At 38.8% G+C, this 13979-nt stretch overlaps 1 protein-coding gene across 2 annotated transcripts in view; it reads left to right on the top strand.

Moving 5' to 3' along the window:
* The first annotated feature begins 1029 nt into the window (after positions 1-1029).
* Positions 1030-13979, top strand: part of SENP5 (SUMO1/sentrin specific peptidase 5) — a 43688-nt gene continuing 30738 nt past the window's right edge. Inside the window, exon 1 of one of the 2 annotated variants that reach the window (XM_011386374.2) lies at positions 1030-1224. The gene's annotated coding sequence lies outside the window, so the exon portion shown is untranslated. Of the gene's footprint in view, positions 1247-13979 lie in introns of both variants that reach the window. The other variant, XM_011386372.2, reaches the window with a different exon arrangement.

Below are 13979 nucleotides of genomic sequence, written 5' to 3'. Positions count from 1 at the left end.
TGTTTAGAAGAAAGACTGAGAAAAGCTTTTGTTTGGGAAGGAAAACTTAATTTTTGATACTGTTGAGAATTTGCTGACACGCATGATAATTAAAAGCAAACCACATTAGTTGGTTTTACTATTGTTTTTATCTTCTTTACAGTCAAGGCACACCCTTATTACTCGCACCTGGGGCTCAAGGCGCCTAGCGCCCAGCTCCTGGCATTCCATTGTATCCGTCTCCACTCTATTCAGAATCAAGTATGTCCAAAATTGAATTTATCTTCCACCATACCTCTGCTATTATATATTTTCTACCTGTCAGGATATTGTATTATATTTATGTCTCTTTCCCCAAAATTAGACTCAGGGCTTGCAAGAGAGACTTCATGTTCACATTCAAAAAAATGTTCAGTGAATTGTGCTTTAACATATCAGGCTGAAGTCGCTTTCCTCTCTCATTATAAGGAGAATGACAAATTTACCATACCGACTTACTAAGCACTTGTAGGCCAGTCACTATTTGGTGTCGGGCTACTATGATAACTAAAATCGGGCTCTGCCCTCCAGTGGAAGTGTTTTCAGTTGAGAGGAGGGCACAGCTAAAGAACATCATTACAATACCGTTGGGTAAGGTCATCATGGGAGAACCAGAGAAGAAATGCCTGGGCCGGAGCATCCAGAACAGGAACGTCTTTCGCTTTTCGCACAAGGGAAAAGGGCTTAGTGAAGGGAGGGGCCGTAGTAGCCGTGGTCTGCCCGAGCCTTTTTAGGGTAAAAAATTCTGAGGGGCCGAACGGATGTCTGAAACTCGCTTTGCAGAGCCTCTGTAATTTTTAAATCAGTTTCTACGAGACCTCATGCGTTTGGAAGGAGGTGCCGGACAGGAGACGTAGTGCGGACCCAGTCAGTGAAGACCAGCGCAACAGCCTGACGTCCCGGGGGAAGCGGAAGAGCGCTCGCCGCCGGAAGCGGAGGGAAGGCGGAGCCACGCCCCCAGTGCCCGGCAGTCGCTGGCCCTCCCGCCCCGCACGCGGCGCGGGCGGGGCTGAGGCGGAAGGGCAGGGAAGGAGGTGACGACGTAAGTGAGCGCCGGCATCGCGGCAGCAGCTCCAAAGGAAGCTTGGCCGCCGTGGTCGCTGTGAGCAGGCCGGACACCCTGTTGCTGACGGGGCTTCCTCGAGAGCTGGGGAAGACAGGACCGTAGTCGGAGCTGCCCTAGTGTTTGGGCCCGCGACAGGGCAGGTGAGGGCAGCGAGGGACGGAGGTAAGCGGGAGCCCAGGTGTCACATCGGCGGAGTGGCTTACGGACCCGGCTGCTTGGCCGTTCCCGCGCCGCTGTGCGCCAGCTCAGCACTCCGGCCTGGAGGCCTCAAGCGCTGCCCTCCTCCCACGCTCGAACCCGAGGCAGCAGATTTCTCCCTGGTCACCACTGTACCCTCCTGGGGCGGGGAGGGAGCTCGTCCCGAGGGACCGCTGTCCTCCCCTCTTTCTCTCCAGTTCGAGATGTACGACGCAGAAGCGGAGAAAAGTAGCGCCCTCGGCCGCTCCTCCTGAAGCCTGGGAAAGCTTAGAGGGAAAGAGCTGCTGTTACAGGTCCTCCAGCTCCTGCCGTCGTGGAAGTCAAGGGTTTTTATTCTGCCAGTTCTTCCTGCCTGCCTTCGATTCCTTACCCCACACTCCTGGGACCCTGTTTTAGTGAACGCTTATGGCACAACTGGACATTAGGGTGGTGCGAAGCCTGATATTTCTGTTCTCTCTATGCTAGGGAGGTATCAACCCCAGTTCGACTGTAGGGCCGCTCTGTTAAGGGAGGAGGGATACGGAGAGGATGTGGGGAGCGTTTTGGATTTAAGAGTCAGAAGAGCTGGGTTGAAATCCTAGCTTGCCATTTGGTAGTGGTTTTAATCTCATGCTTGAAGCTTAGACATTTTTGAGCACATTTAAAGCGGAGCTTTCTTATACCTATGTAAATTAGTAGGGAGAATTTAAATGAAATGAAGGCAGAACGCTAATCTTGAAATGTTTCGGGAATCTAGTTACCCTTGGTTTAAGGATATCCAGGATACTTAATGGTAGATTCCTAGTTATGTTTATTTATCTATCTACAATAGCTCAGCTTGGTATGGAGAGAAGGGTGTCGGAAGAGATACTAGGATCTTGTATGGTTAGAACCTAACTGCAGTGTGTGCTTTAGGTTGAGCAGCATTAGGAAGAAGTCAGAATCTTCTTGTCACCCAGATGTCTCATGCTTATTGATAAAACATTATTGGTATATGAAGGATGATAACTCAGATCAGTTTTGCTCCTTACTCGAGATAACTTTGTCCAGTGGGCCCTTTCTAGGAGAAAAGCTGAGAGGGACTTCATTTATACCTTGGCCACTTTACAAGGAATTCTTTGCAAGTATTTCTGAGGACTCCTCACTCTGCCTCTAAAATATTTCATGTTAATTGAAAATGTGCAGGGAATAAATACAGGAACTTGAATCCTTTGAGTGGTTGGACATTGCAGTTCTAAGTATGAAAAGATGCCTTTATGTAGGCCAGAGAAGAACATTCACCACTGAAGTTTAATAGACCCTAAGTTAGAGAAGTGTTTGGGGAGGAGGGATGGGAGATATGGTCTGTGACTTGGGTGAGTAGCCCCTATTCTTAAAACTGCCTGTCACACAAATTAAGGATGCTCTCCTTTCCTCAGTGGAGCATGATGATGGCTGCTGTGCAGTATGTAGCGAAGTACAATCTTCAGTTCCTTTGCCACGGAATTTTCAATTTGGAACTTTAAGTCATGGATAAAGAGGTCACCTCATCTTGTAATTCCAAAATCTGACTGGTCATTAGAGGTCACCTCATCTTGTAATTCCAAAACCTGACTGGTCATTAGAAGCATTTGGAGAATTAAAACCAAATCTTAGATGCCTAGACACTACCTCAGTGGCTCTGAAGTGAGACCTGGGTATTTGGTTTTTAAAAGGCTTCTCAGATGATACTCATGGTTTAAAAACACAGATATAGATCAGGTTTCACATTTTAGTTTATAAACAGGCTCAGAGAGATGAGTGTCATGCCCAACTAGTTTGTTGCCTTCCATGCCTTCTTAATTTTTTTCTCTTTCCTGTCCTTTCCTTAACAAATAACGATACTCGAATTAATAGTACTATTTCAGGTTTTGTGGTGTTTGAGCCCAGAAGTTAGAAAAAAGTCCTTTAAGTCAGTAGCTCTGTAGTTCTGTTTTTATAGTTTCCTATGAAATTAGACTCCTCAATGCTCTTTCATGAAAGTAGATTTTAAAGTAAAATTTCATACTAAATGTTGCTTAGCTCTGTTTGTTTGCAGAATAGTATAAAGGTTATTATCACTTTATAAATTAGTTTTTTAGTAGGCTTTTGTGCCGTACCATGGAAAAATTCCAGTTTAAGAATATTTTGCTTTTGTACTGGCTTATCATATACCTAGTGCTTTCTCCCCCTCTTCAGTCTTGGTATGCATGACCACTTAACTTTGTATCACTAGCCAGCCTCCTATGTTTGAGAACTGGGCTGTAGATTGCTTTATAAACACCAGATTTAACTAAAGGCTTTCAGTATTTGTTTTAAGCTTGTCCTTGAAATTTTAGTCTCTTTTTCTTGGTTAAATTGTACTGTGCTACTGATTTAAAAAATTTGGTAGAAGCCTAGAAAGGATGAACTGATAAGGTGGTAACAGTGCTTTGTGTGTATTTTTCCTACCTGTTATAGTGAAGACTTGATAACTTTGTGGAGAGGTAGTATTTTCAGAATTATTAAGGTAATAGGCCATCAGGCAGATTCTCTTTTAGGGAGAACATTCTCTTTTAGGGAGATAGGTTGACCCTGAAAGTTATTCTTTGATAGGCTTCTCATTGCTCTAGTAATTCCTATTCTATGTAGAGTCAGAAATGGACCCTACATCATAAATCCTCTAAAGGAAGTTACTGAATTATCTTCTTTCTAAAATGACCCAGTTTATAGCATGTTAACTTCCTACCACCAGATGACAAGGGTATTCTAAAATCACTGATTAAAAATCATGTTAACAGATAGGTGGTCTATGAATTCAGCATACAGAGAGACATATATGTCTCAGATGAAAAACCAAGTCACTGAGTCTCTAAATTTTTTTTCTATTTACATTTTTACATTTTTATTTTTTAATTATAGTTGACATACAATATTGTTAGTTGTAGGTGTACAAGATTCTAAATTTTTTTATTTTTGTGTTTAAAATTCTTTAATTCTGAAGTTTTAACAGTTACTGAATTTCAGATACTTACAGAGCAAAGTAAAAGGTATTTTCAAGTAGAGATATTAAGAAAGGATAAATATGAACCCAAGGTCACAATTTTAATCTAAACTGATAATACAGATTTAACATAGAAACAAAGGCAAGAGTGGTGGTGTAACAATTTGAAGACCCAGTGGAAAGTGGAGTTTAGAAGTCACTTGTTGATTCTTGAGGCAGTCTTCTCTTTCTGTAAGGACTTGAGACCAAAATTGGGTACTTAAATCTACTTTATCTCTGGTGGCTGAATGTGATGAAAGTATTGTCAGTATGTACAAGTAAGTAAATGTACAAGTTGTCTCCAGTTCTCAATCTTGATCTTTTTTATGGTCATCCATGCTCTCTTATGCCAATGGGGAATTTTTTTTTAATCTTGTTTCCAACTATAAACCATTCTGTCTCATTTTTCTGTTTATTACTACACAACAGCTAGTCTCATCACTGTCTTTTCACCTCTAGGAGAAAGAACTTTTTCATAGTGATGCTTGAGTTAACCTATCTAGTGGCTGCACTGTTCAAAATTTGGGTTGTCCTAGGGTCAGTGAGTACCTAATAAGAGTTGAAAGCTCACTTCTGCTTCCCTTGTGTGTCTGTTTTATCTTTGAAGGAATGTTGGTATTTGGTGAACATGAGCTCGCAACAGCATGGCCGAGAATACAGGTGCATAAATGTAGACAGACTTCATGGGGAGGTTGCTTTTAATTTTGATTACATGTGCTCTGAGTGCGTGCTTGGAATTTGTCAGTTTCAGGGTGCATTGGTTAGACTCTTTTATTGGAGAACCTGCAGTATTTTTGTCTTTTCTCTTTGAGCTAGTTATATTTGAAGAATCTTCAGATCTGTTTGGAGTTTATAAGCTAGGCTGCTAGTGATATGGTAGCTAAATTAGAAGAAGGGGTAGAAATCTTAGCATTCATTATGTAAACGTTCACTTACGTTCATTTAATTCAACTATTTTTAGTACGATACCCTCCTTCTCAGCTGTACCAGATGTTTTCCAGTCCAGGAATCCTTTGTTTTACCCTCAGTGCTGCACTATCCAATATGGTAGCCACTAGCAACTTAAATTTAAATAATTGAAATTAAATAAAATTAAAGATTTAGTTCTTCAGTTGCACTAGATACATTTCAGGTGGTCAGTAACCACACATGTCTAGAGGCTACCATATTGGACAGGGCAGATATGGAATATTTCTATCATTAAATAGTTTTATTGGACAGTGTTGCTCTGGTCTCGTGAATAATGCTCCAGACTACCGTAAAGATGGAGGAGGGACAGTTGGTTGATTTTTATGGTGAGCGTGGGGATATCTAAATGATTTTAGCAGTCATCTTGTTTTTAGTGCAGTATTTACCCCTGAACCTGCTGCTGCTAATTCCTGACCTGTTTTGAGACACTGTTGTATAAATTGGATTGCTTTCCTCATTGCAAGCTTGAGATTTAACTTTCTTAGGTCTTTAGGTCAGTCTGCATTCCAGATTCCAAGTTTCTGTTATTGTCCACTCTTCTATTTGTGTGCATATGTTTTTAAAAACAAACCCTTAAGGTCTGTGCATTTTACTGTATGTAAATAATATCTTTAAAAAGTAGTTTAAGAAATTCTTTATTTTCATCTTACTGGGGTTTTAGGAGGAAGTGAAAGTAAGATGTGTCTGTTCAGTCTGCCATCTTCATCCATAAGTAAAGTACTCCATTAGCATTTAAATATGTACAGATCTCTTCCTTTAAAAAAAATCTGCCCTGTCTCTCTCATATTTACTCAGGCTTCTTGAGCAGTTTTATATAATATTGTATTCTTTACTCCTCCTTGGTTTTTATCTTCTCCATTCTTCTACAATTTCTCTTGTAAATGTTATGAGAATCAAAGGGACACTTTTAAATCCTTATCTTGCTTGACCTCTCAACAGCCTTTGACAGACCATTTCCCTCCTAGAAACCCTTCACTAGCTTTCCTGACACCACACTTACCTGATTTTCCACCTTATTTTCCTAATCATTCCTTCTTTCTTTTGCTTGGTAGTCTTCTTTTACCTCACCATTACATCTTAGAATTCTCAGGACATTGCCATAGGGTACATTCTCTAATCCCTTTGACAAATTTTCTCTAGATGAGGTTATCATTTCCTGTAGCTTTGGTTACTGTAAGCTGATGGCTTAAATTGGAATTCCCGTGGTATCCTCCTTTCAGAGTTCTTGACCTGTGCATGGAACAGTATACATCCACTTGGATTTTTTATAGTTATCTCAAATCTAACATGTCTAAAATTAGCCAGTATAACCTTCCTCTACTCTCTCTCCATTTGTTCCACATAACTTATACCACTATCCAGTAGCTCATGCCAAAACACCACCCACATACAGACAGGCTTTCCACCCAGTTCTATCATTTCTGTCCTTAAAAGTCTCAAGGTCAATTTACTCTGCTACTTCTCCCAATTTTCCCCTTAATCTAAGTGGTTATTGCACCTTGCCTACATTTACCTGTAATAGCCTCTTAACAAGTTTCCTTTTGCTATTGCCTTCTCCCAGCCCTTTTGCACACTGCAGGTAAAATGATCTTTTTAAGCGTACAAATCAGGTCTTGTACCCCTTTTTGTCTTTCAGTGGCTTCATAACTACCTTTATGTGAAGTACCAGCATCATTGATTTAGCTTTTCTGTTCCTTGCCTGCCTCTCCAGCTCCTCCTTTAACTGAAGTTTTTTTAGTTCCTTGGAATACTACATTTCCTCTCCTAGGCTTTTATCTGTTCCCTTTGCCTGGTAACTCTTTGTCATTCTTTGTCTCAGATTAAAAATAATTTCTTCACAGAGATCTTCCCTGACCCTCTTGCCAGATATTCCCATAATACTCTGAATTTTACCTTTCTTATATGCATCACGCTTGTTAATACTTTTTTCAAATAATCCTCCTACTAGACCATACATTTTTTGAAAGTTCAGTGCCATCATATTTGTAGAAACTCAAATATTTATTGAATGGAAATTTAATAGATGTTTGTATATTTTTATACTTTCAGCGTTATTGGTGATATATAATCACCAGAAATATGTTATATTAGTTTAACTTTTTAAGACACAGTCGAGATAGTTTTCTCTAATTTGGGGAGAATTTTCAAGAAATTAATTATGTGCTTTTCCCTCGTTCTTCAGTCGAAATTTGTTATGGACTTATAATTATGCAGCTTTGTGTGATATTCTTAATAGAATAAACATCTTAAGATTTCTCAGCTATTATATTACCTTTGAGTATTATGAAGAGTAAATTCCAAATCTCCTTTTATATTAGTAGTACACAGTGAGAGCATATTTGAATTTCATATTTAGAAGTTTATTTTAAAGTGCTTTTTCTATTGATAAAAAAAGTAAAATGCCATCATCCAGAGGTTCCTCAACTTTCTCTTTTCATAGCCCCCATATTATCTTTCTCATAGGGCCCTGAGGCCTAACAGTTCAAATAATTAGGTCAAACAGCTTAGTAAGTATTATGTTCTAACAATTTGATAGTTTTTCAAAAATAAACATAAGTTGAAAGACAAAATAGTATTTTTATTTTATTCTTAAATAACCACAATTACTATATGCACTTGTTGGGCACCATAAAACTTCTCAAACCTTGGAATTATTACATACTGCCACCCACATTTCCTGTTCCACATTGACTTTCGCACAGTCCAGGATTACATGTTATATTAGTTGTCCTGTCTTTTTAGTCTTAGTCCTTTAATTTGGGACAGTTCCTCGGTTTTTTTTTTCTTTCATGACATTGATTGACACATTTGAATTGTATTGGCCAGATATCCTATTGAGTGTCCCTCATTGTGGGTTTGTCTGTTTTTTCCTATATGATTAAATTCAGGTTATAAATTTTCCACAAGAATACCACACAAGTGATGTTGTACCACATCAAGAGGCACATGACGTCCGTATGTCTCATTACTGATCACCTGATTAAGGTGATGTGTGCCAGGTTTTTCCATTGAAAGGCACAGTTTTTCCTATCTTGTGGGAGGCTATCTTGTGGGAGACACTTTGAGACTATGTAACTATCTTGTTTCTCTCTGTACTTTCACCCTCTAATTTTAGCATCCATTGATGATTCTTGCATGAGTCAGTTATTTCTGAGGAGTTGCAAATTATAACTTCTATTTCCATCATTCTTTCTATATTAATTTGAAATTATATGTAAGTCCCTTCTCCTTCCTGTTTGTTTGTTTACTCAGTTATTTATATCACTGTAGACTAAGGATATTTATTTTTAAGCTATAATCCATTACTATCATTTTATATTCATTTGCTCAGTTTTTTTGGCCATTGTGAACCCTTACAAGTTGGCTCCTGTATCTTTTTGACATGTCATCATTTTTTGAGCATTTGTTTAGTTTCTGACACTACAATAATATTCCAGGTTCATCTTCTACTTCCTCTGCCCCAGCTCTGGAATCAGGTGTTTCTTTAAGTGGAGAATAATACTTAGAAACCAAGATCTGGGATAGGAGTGCCCATTGCTACTGGGATGTTATCGCTTCTAGGCCCTTGAAGTGGACAGAACTAGAAAATAAATATACGTGTGTGCACACTTCTAGATCTGTATCTATATATTAAGCACCACAAGTTCATACAAATACCTCTGATTTCAAACTCTCACTGTAGATTCAAAGCTATCTCACTTTGTCTGTTTCATTATTTGTAACGTCTTTCACCAAGAGCAAGAAACCTGGTTCTAATTATCCATAACATATTCACTTATTTGCTCAGTTTTAGAATACTTACAAAATGGTTTCGGAATTAACTCATTCCTCTGTGAAAAACAAATTAGCTAACTATAGTACAGTATTTGTATACAGCCCTTTTGTTTCTCATCTTACACAGTCAAAATAATATTTTCCAAAGTTACTTTGGCTAATTCTTTTCTGCTTTACTTCTTTCAATGTGGTTGTTATATACATATAATACAGTTAGGTTTGTTACTATTTATATTTCATTTTGGATTCCTCCTGCATTTTGGTTGATTTTTTTTAAAAATAATATTTTATTTTTCTGTTACAGTCGACATACAATATTAGTTTCAGGTGTACAACATAATGATTAGACATTTATACAACTTATGAGGTATTAACCCAAATAAATCTAGTACCCATCTGACACCATATAGAGTTATTACAGTATTATTGACTATATTCCTTATGTTGTTCTTTACATCCCTATGACTATTTTTGTAATTACCAATTTGTACCTCTTAATCCCTTCCCCACCTTCACCCATCCCTCTAACCCCCATTCCATTTGGCAACCATCAAAATGTTCTCTATCTATGAGTTTGTTTCTGTTTTGCTTGTTCATTTAGTTTTTTAGAGTCCACATGTAAGTGAAGTCATACAGTATTTGTTTTTGTCTGACTTATTTCACTAAGCATAATACCTTCCAAGTCCATCCATGTTGTTGCAGATGGCAAGATTTCATTCTTTTTTGTGGCTGAGTAATATTCCATTGTATATATGTACCACTCTTTATCCATTCATATATTGATGGACACTTGGTTGCTTCTGTATCTTGGCTGTTGTAAATAATGATACAATGAACATACGGATGCTTAATGTCTTTTTGAATTAGTGTTTGGATTTCTTCAGATAAATACCCAGGAGTAGAGTTACTGGATCCCTCTTTGTCTCTTGTTATAGCCTTTGTTTTAGTGTCTAATTTTGTCTGGTATAACTATAGCTACCCCAGCTTTTTTTTTTTTTTCCATTTCCATTTTCATGAAATATCTTTTTCCACCCCTTTACTTTCAGTTTGTATATATCTTTTGATCTGAAATGAGTCTCTTATAGGCAGCGTATATCTGGGTTTTGTTTTCTTATCCATTTGGCCACCACCGTATGTCTTTTGATTGGAGCATTTACTTCATTTACATTCAAAGTAATTATTGATAGGTATGTGGTTATTGCCATTTTATTAATCATATTTTTGATCTTTTATTTTTAAAGAAGTTTAACTTTTTTCCTTGAAAAATTTTTTTAATTAAATTAAAATTTTTTTAGCATTTTGCTTATTTTTTTCCCCACTCTTTTAACATTTCTTGTCATACTGGTTTGGTGGCGATGAATTCCTTTAGCTTTTTCTTATCTGGGAAGCTCTTTTTCTGTCCTTCAATTCTAAATGATAGACTTGCCTGTTAGAGTAATCTTGGTTATAGGTCCTTGCTTTTTACCACTTTGAATATTTTGTGGCAGTCCCCTTTGGCCTGCAAAATTTCTGTTGAGAAATCAGCTGACAGTCTTATGGGAGATCTTTCGTAGGTAACTAACTGCTCTTCTCTTGCTGCTTTTAAGATTCTCTTTGCCTTTAACCTTTGACATTTTAATTATGATGTGTTTTGAGGTGGGCCTCTTTGAGTTCATTGTGTTTGGGATTCTTCTATGGCTTCCTGGGCTTGTAGTCCCTCTAATGTAGTCTTCAGTTATTGTATTCTTCATTCCTGACTGATTCTTTTTTATATTTTCTACCTCAATTTTTATGTTTCCCTATGTCTTTGTTGAAGTTCTCACTGAGATCATTGAGCATGCTTATAACCAATGTTTTGAACTTTGCATCTGATAGATTGCTTGTCTCCATTTCGTTTAGTTCTTTTTCTGGAGTTTTGTGCCATTTTTTTATTTGGAACATGTCTCTTTGCCTCCTGATTTTGGCTGCCTCACTGTTTATTTCTGCGTATTAGGTAGAGCTGCCATGTCTCTTGGTCTTGATAGAAGGCCTTATGTAGTAGGTGTCTTGTGGGACCCAGTGGAGTAGTCTCCCTGGTCACCTGAGCTGTGTGCTCCAGGTGTGTCCCTTGTGTGGGTTGTTTGCCCTCCTGTTATAGTTGAGCCTTGGTTTCTGTTTGCACATCAGTGGGAAGGATTGACTCTCGGTTTGATTGGTTGTGAGAACTGGCCATGACTACCATACCATGGAGGAGCTTTTATGCAGAGGCTGACCCTATGGAGCAGGATTTGCTTTAGCAGGACTCTGGTGCTTTTTGAGTCTCCGTTTTGGGTATGTTGTTTGTGGAGGTGGTTGGGTGGGTCTCTGGTGTGGTCTGAAACTGGCCACTGGGTGTGTTGGTTCTGGGGCCTCTTTGGAGGGGCTCTGGTGCAGGCCAAAGTTAGCTGCCCCCTTTGTCATGCCCGGAGCCACTTGGTTACAAAGTGGCTACAGAGTTATCTGCAAATATTTACCACCTGTGCTGGATTTGGAGGTGCCTAGAAGAGGCTGAACTGTGAACTCTGAGGCTAGTTGCCACTAGTGCCTGGCTTGGAGCTGCTTAGCAAGAGGCACTGGGTGTGCCAAGGCTAGATGCTGCTTGTTTGGGGTTTGTGATCCTTTGAGAGATTTTAGGAAAGTCCCCAATATTAGCCACAACAGGCTATTTGTTTGGAAAAGTCACTGGAAGCTCGGGTGGGCCTGCAGATTGGGTAGGGCTCGGTCTCGGAATCACTAGGGCAGGGTGAATGGTGTTAGCTTGGTTGATAGAGACTCAACAATGGAGCCCGCCTGATTGTGCAGGCAGGGTTGGGGAAGGGCTCAACAAAGCAATAATGGTTTTTGCCACCCGTTCTATCTGGGTGAAAGCTGCCCCTTCAGTCCTTGCCCTGAAGCAACACAATTTAGATCCTCCCCATATGTCCCTGGTGCCTTTCGAGCTGCTGCCCCGACACTGGAGCTTAGAGCAAGTAAGTCCATGAGTGGGCCCTTTTAAGAAGAATACCTGGGATTCTAGCAGTTCTCCATTTCGCTCAGCCACAGTATCTGCTGTTATTCACAGCTAGAAGTTGTGGGGACTTCTCTCCCTGGGGCTGGGGAGCTTGGTTTAGGTCCAGGACACCTCACTCCTCAGGGGGACCTCTGCAGCTGAGATATCCCTCCCAATTTTTAACTGCCACATGTGAGTGTGGGAGCAGCCTCTTACTAGTCTTGAAGTAGGTTCTGTATATCTTTAGTTATAAGATTTCTGTTCAGCTAGACTTCAGGCGATTCTCAGTGATGGTTGTTCTGTAGTTGTAATTTTGATGTAGTTGTGGTAGGAGGCGAGTACAGTGTTTACCTACTCTGCCATCTTTATTGGAAATTTTTGGCTGATTTTGTATATTTTTAAAGTATGCAAAGCATTAACATAATTCTAAAAGTCCGAACTTTTCAAAAAGAGATATTCAGAGACGTCCCACTCCCCTTTCCTTCTTTCTACTATTTTCTTGTTCTTCATTCTTTTCACCCCATTCCCATCTACTATACCCTTCTAGGTAACTGTTCTCAGTTTCTGGTTATCCTTCCTATGGTTTTTATTTCATTTTGTTTTGGGGGGTGGGCACAAAAGGGCAGATACATGCATATTTCCTTATTTTTTCTTTTATGTATGGACATTAGGTTGTTTCCAGTATTTTGTGGTTGTAAATAATGTTGCCGTGAATAACCTCATACTATGTATTTTCATTATTATGGGTGGTATATCTTTAGGGTAAATTCCTAAAAGTGGGGTTGCTGGATTAAAAGGTAAATACTTTTGTTAAATATTACCAAACTTTTCTTCAAAAGGATTTTATCAATTTATATTCCCACTAGCAAAGTATGAAAGTTTCTTTACTCCCACCAATAGAATGTGTTGTCACAATTTTTGCCAATTTTATTTAGTTAGGCAAAATTGACATATTAGTTTCAGGTATAAAACATAATAATTCAATATAAGCCTAGTTAACATCCATCACCATACATAGTTACAAATTTTTTTGTGTGTGATGAGGATTTTTAGGTTTACTCTAAGCAACTTTCAAATATGCAGTATAGTGTTTAACTGTAGTGACCATGTTTTACATTACATCTCCATGATGTAATGTAAAACTTATTTATTTTATAATTGGAAATTTGTGCCTTTTGACCTCTCTCACCCATTTCACCCACTCCCCAACCCCTTTTGCCAATTTTTTAATGAGTAAAGTTGAACATCTTTTAAAAATCTTTACTTGTGAATTGTCTCCTTATATCTTTTTTCTTGTTTTTTTTCATTAGGCATTTGTTATTTGTTATTTATTCCTTAATGTTAAGGACCTTTCAGAATCTTTGTAAGTGTCCATCAGTGGACGAATGGATAAAGAAGAGGTGGTACATATATACAATGGAATATTGCTCAGCCATAAAAACGAAATCTTGCCATCTGCAACAACATGAATGGACCTAGAGGGTATTGTGCTGAGTGGAGTAAGTCAGACAAAGACAAATACCATATAATTTCACTTACATGTGGAATCTACAGAACAAAATAAAACAGAAACTCATAGATACAGAGAACATCTTGATGATTGCCAGATGGGAAGGGGGCTGAGGAGTGGATGAAAAAGGGGAAGGGATTAAGAGGTACAAATTGATAGTTATAAAATAGTCATGGGGATGTAAAGAATAGCATAAGGACTCCAAAGAGGAAATACAGATGGCCAACAGACATATGAAAAGATGCTCAAGATCACTAATCTTCAGAGAAATGCAAATTAAAACCACAATGAGATGTCACCTGATGTCTGTCAGAATGACTATCATCAATAAATCAAAGAACAAGTGCTGACGAGGATGTGGAGAAAAGGGCCCTCATACATTATTGGTGGGATTGCAAATTGGTATAGCCACTATAGAAAACAGTTTGGAGGTTTCTCAAAAAATTAAAAATGGATATAC

This window comes from Pteropus vampyrus, unplaced genomic scaffold, assembly GCF_000151845.1.
Source record: "Pteropus vampyrus isolate Shadow unplaced genomic scaffold, Pvam_2.0 Scaffold1327, whole genome shotgun sequence".
NCBI lineage: Eukaryota > Metazoa > Chordata > Mammalia > Chiroptera > Pteropodidae > Pteropus > Pteropus vampyrus.
The sequence above is the reverse complement of the archived record's forward strand: the minus strand, read 5'-3'. Positions and strand labels throughout refer to the sequence as shown.